This window comes from Wyeomyia smithii, chromosome 3 (genome assembly GCF_029784165.1).
Source record: "Wyeomyia smithii strain HCP4-BCI-WySm-NY-G18 chromosome 3, ASM2978416v1, whole genome shotgun sequence".
Lineage (NCBI taxonomy): Eukaryota > Metazoa > Arthropoda > Insecta > Diptera > Culicidae > Wyeomyia > Wyeomyia smithii.
Genome location: NC_073696.1, coordinates 91,391,516 through 91,396,758, shown reverse-complemented (window position 1 = coordinate 91,396,758; position 5,243 = coordinate 91,391,516). Strand labels below are relative to the sequence as shown.

Sequence of the window (5,243 nt, the reverse complement as noted above, 5' to 3'; positions counted from 1 at the left end):
AAGCTAAAGCAAGGAAAAGGGATAAGGACGAAGAAGTGCATACCAAACGTTTAAAAACAGCAAATGTGATTTCTACTGACTCCGAGCGATGCTCACTTAATGCCAAAGCATCCTTGAATTGGCTTACCCTTAATGACGGTCCTTGGAATTCAGTACTGGACAAATGGGAAGATAGTTTTGTTTCACGGAAACAAACACTCTGTGTACCAACAACTGAGTCAAAGCTTAGAAAATTTGGTGTTTGGCATCACCTTCAAAATGACTATGGGTACCAGTTGGTAGAGACAGGTAATTTATTTTCTTCCAAAATTACAGATTTACCTTTTCCAGATAGACTTGGTCTTTCGCCAAAAATTGCCACACAGTGGCAATGCTATTGATCGATGAAATACACTGGTAAACGAGATATTAGATTATCTGCAACACCGTGTTAATGATGAGGCTTCAATGATAATTCTGCAGGATGTCAAAAACGCGAATACTGGGGAAGGTAAAACGTATGGTCTCTTCACACAGTCAGATATTTATTGCCTTCTTTTTACTTTCCAGATTCAAGATTGTGTGCTTTATTATTACTTCTGAACTGCGCGCTTTCTCCAGTTAGAGTAAAGGCCGGATACAAACCAACTATAACCACTGCACAGACGGACACAATTCTATTTGTTGAGGATGACAGTGGAATAACGCGAAAAATCGCAGAGCGTAGCCAAAAACATAACGATCTCAATTTACCAACATCACCGGTGCTGATTGCTGTCGGTAGTAACTACAAAACGTTGGGAGGAAAATTTATGCCATCACTTCGTCGCGCAATCGACGTTCTAATTAAGTTTGCGGTGATCACGGGAATACGACACTCGAAGATATCCAAACTAGTTTGGTTGTTCATCACAAAATATGTGTATAAAGTATACACACCAGAAAAGTATGCATCTGTTGAAAAATTAAGCATACATCTTAGCCTGATAGAAAATGTCGACTCGCACCAAAAGTAATCTTGAATGCTTCATCAAGGACTGCACGCTTAATTTTGCTTCACCGCAAATATATCTAAACCATTTGAAAGATTTACATGGAGTTCCAAATAACCATCAATGTACCTGTACATACCCTGGATGTGGACAAATTTTCCAGAAGTTTTACTCATTCAAGCGACACATAATTAACCACTGTAACGTACATTCTGAAACATTTACAGCGTGTATTGAACCATCGAGACCAAAGCTGTTACAAGACGAGCAACTGTTCGATGCACCCACCAGTAGCAGTGCTTTTAATCAGACTGGGTACGAAAATGAGCTTTCGGAAATAACCAGTGCTGCTCTCATGAATATTTTGAATCTTCATAAAAGACCAAATTTCTCACGTACTGATGTTATTGAAATACAGCAAAGCACCCAGCGATTATACGGAGTGATAGCTAAGAAATTGGAAAAACTGAATCTCCGGTCTGATGATCCAGATGATAGTTTTAAGTTTAATTTTTACACAAAGACATTGAAGAATCTATTCCGTGAAATTGATTCGGAACATAAACTAATCAAATATTTAGAAGAGGTTAATCTATTCCAAAAGCCTATTATAGAAAAAATTGATTTAAGTAGTTCAGAAATAGACACTGATGAACAAAAAAGTACATTAGCACTCATGCCAATTAGTTTTCAGATAAAAAAAAATTTTGAGACCGGAGATGTTTTAGGTAAGACACTTTAGCGAATTGAAGAATTGGAAAAATCTTCTGAATTGTCATGCTTTATAAATGGAAGCGTTTGGAAGGCAATCAAAGACAAATACGATGATGATCTCGTTATACCCGTTATGCTCTATGCAGACGAATTCGAAATAAACGACAATCTGTCATCACACAACAAACGACACTCTATCTGCGCCGTTTACTATAGCTTCCCAGTATTACCCAGAGAGTTTAGCTCTAGACTATGCAACATTTTCATTGCAGGTTTATTAAAAAAGTGGATATAGATCAAGTAGGAGTCAATAACTTGTTTGAAAAATTGTTATTAGTATTCAAAAATTTGGAAACCAATGGAATGCAATTAAAAGTCGGTGAAAACTGTAGAAAAGTTAGGTTTTGTCTAGCATTGGTGGTAGGAGATAATTTGGGACTACATACGTTATTTCTGATGTCAGGAAGCTTCAGTGCAAATTACTACTGTCGATTTTGTAAGCGCCATAAGCAAGATTTACAAAAAGATGAAAGCCAAGTTGAAAGTGCGATGCGTGATAAAACTAATTATTTGCTCGATGTTCAAAAAAAATAATCCCACAGTAACAGGAATACGTGGATTTTCAATATTCAACAATCTCCCATCGTTTAGTATTGTCAACAACCTTAGTGTAGATGCTATGCATGACTTTTATAGCAGTGGAGTTGCGAAATATGGAATAACAGAAATATTAAACTATGGCATATATAAAATGCAATTCTTAACACTACACGATGTAAATACTAGAAGGAGAATGATCAGTGCAACTGAAGAAGATGAGAACCTTGCTAGAATGCCTGATATAGAAGAGAAATTCGATTCTGTGAAAAAACACAAAACAGTTAACATTAGAACTACTGCCAGTGAGATGAGGTCATTAGCTCATTTCTTGACATTCATATTAGGCCCATATTTTCCAGTCGCTGATCCTGTTTGGAATTACTGCAAAACTTTAGTAGATTTAATGAACTTCAGTTTACTTCCATCGTTCGGTGGAACTGATATAAACCATCTTAAAGATCTGATAGCACAACATCATAGGCTCTATAAAGATTTGTTTGGAGAACCTTAAAACCTAAACATCATTTCTTGGTTCATTATCCAACAGTAATTGAAAAGTGTGGTCCTATAAATGAAATGATGTGTTTTCGATTTGAAGCAAAACATTATGAAATGAAACGATACGCTAATGTTATTTTTTCTAGAAAAAATATCTGTCTAAGTTTAAGTACCAAGGCTGCGTTGCAGTTTTCTTTTCATGCGCATGCAAAGGACTTTTTTATGTCTAATATTAAAGGTAATTTTGTTCTTGTGCCGTTATCATCAAGATCTTATTTTGCAAACCTTGTTCATCCGCTTCCTTTTGAAGTACACTGCACAGTGTTTATTGCCCATTCATGTATAGTTAACAGTATTAATTATAAACAAGGTCTTTTTTTAACAATAACTAAGAACTGTGTAACAGAGTTGCTTCAAATCTATGAGATACTTAAACTCGGAGAGATATTATATATTGCCTGTCAAATATGGGAATGCGGACCGTATAATGACCATTTATTGGCACAAGAAGCTTTAAAATCTACGATGTTGACAAAAATCTGCAAAATCGATTTGTTTGATGGGCCTCCAATTTCGACATACAACGTTAATAATCGTTATTATAAAAAAAAAGACAAATATTTCAAGACCTGCATTCCGACTAAAGATATACGGGCACAAATTTTTTAAAAATAATATTTTTTTATAATAAATTCTTATATCTTTCATAAACAAACACTTCAATTTGTTTTCATGTACATATCATATGGAAGAAACAGTCCCTTTGGTAAAGTTATTTCTATAGGATAATAACAAGGAATGCATAAGATTTTCCTATGAAATTGTTATTGTATGTCAAGATATAAATTATGGCATTTCCAATGAGTCTAATCGATTAAATGTTCTTTAGTTTTTAAATGATTTGCTTATCTATTTTAAAGGTTTGGTAGTAATAATGTGAGTCTATCAGACGATCCTATGAAGAATGCATGACACATTTTCGATCACATCGTTTTGATTGGAAGTTCTAATAGTGCAAATTTATAACACTCCCATATGATCTGAACAAGTGAGATTATTTCAGTGTATGTATAGTGTTTATAGTAAACCAGGGTTATATTTTCCACAAGCTAGCAACAGAAATGTTACTTTGCTTATTATCAGGGTTATACTACTGCACTACTTGCCAGTTAGTGAAAATTTAAAACAAATATATTTTTTTTCAATTTTAAAATCAAAGAAATCTCTTAGAGATCTAAGCGGCCATCCACGTACCACGTGGACAGCTTTGGGGGGGGGGGGGGGGGGGGTTAGAATATATATGGACAGTTGTCCACGGAGTGGGGGGGGGTCAAAATCGTTAAAAATATGTCCACGTGGTATGTGGATGGCCTCTAAGGCAAATTACGTAATGCCTACTGAAAGGTCGGTTACGATTAGTATAAGAAAAAGCAGGTATTTTTTCAAATTAAAACCCCTTATTTGTGCAACTGTATGAATGTTTTGCTCATTTTTTGATGTTCTAAGCAATATTCAATATGTGAATAATTTGTGAAGAAGTGCAGCAAATTGTAACACAGATTAGGTTGTTTTCTGATGAATAGAAATAGATGTTTGTTAGACCAAGTAACTATCTTTGCCAACCACTTGCTTAGCCAACAAAACTTACAAAAAGCTGTCCAAATTTTTACTCACAGATATGAATTTAGATTTGCGGATTAACGGATTGATATTAATCAAGGGGGTGAAGTCAAGCAGTTTTATCGTAACTCAATATGGCGTCGTTTGTTTACGACAATTAGGAGAGAGCAGCTATCTGTTGTAATTTTGAATAATCTACTCGATACATCCAACTCAGCGATGTTTTATACATACTACAAACTCGGAACAGCATATTTGTAAAATAGAATCAGGTGTGCAGAGCCGGCGAGAACACTGATTCCTGCTTTTGTCTGGCGTCCAGAAGCAAGCAGATTTCATGAATTGCTGATGGAGATAATCGTGAACCACCGACGTTTTTTTTTTGTTCAATCGTGGGGAATTTTGAAAATTAAACTATTAGTAAGTTTGTTACACAATACGACTTGCATTATTAAAATGTGAGTTGAGAATACAACTTTACTATTTGCAAAATTGCGGGTGTATTATTCACCTGTGAGTTTAAATTCAACCTTGACTCCACGCAAAATGAACGGATGAAATAAAAAGCGCATTTTTCTTCAGATCACATAATATGCTCAATACTCAGAAACAATAACTTTACAAACAAACTCAAAAATTTAGCTGCTAACGCGGTTGTCAACTCTCCCCTACTGTTGCTTGCGCATGCGAGAAAACGTCAAAGCACCAACGGTTGGTGCCAAAAGTAGGCGATGTTGGATACGCTGGTTTAATAGGCAATCTGACAGCCACTTCTACCCCAATGAGTATAAAAGAGAGGTGAGGAGGAAACTTACTAACACTTGCACGCGTTCCTCTGCT

General features: G+C 35.5%; 1 long non-coding RNA gene across 1 annotated transcript; it reads left to right on the top strand.

Moving 5' to 3' along the window:
• The first annotated feature begins 15 nt into the window (after window positions 1-15).
• LOC129729357 (uncharacterized) lies at window positions 16-3,432 on the top strand. Its single transcript, XR_008728664.1, has 3 exons — window positions 16-278; window positions 331-490; window positions 550-3,432. It is a non-coding gene; the product is annotated as an uncharacterized LOC129729357 (long non-coding RNA).
• Window positions 3,433-5,243: the final 1,811 nt, after the last annotated feature.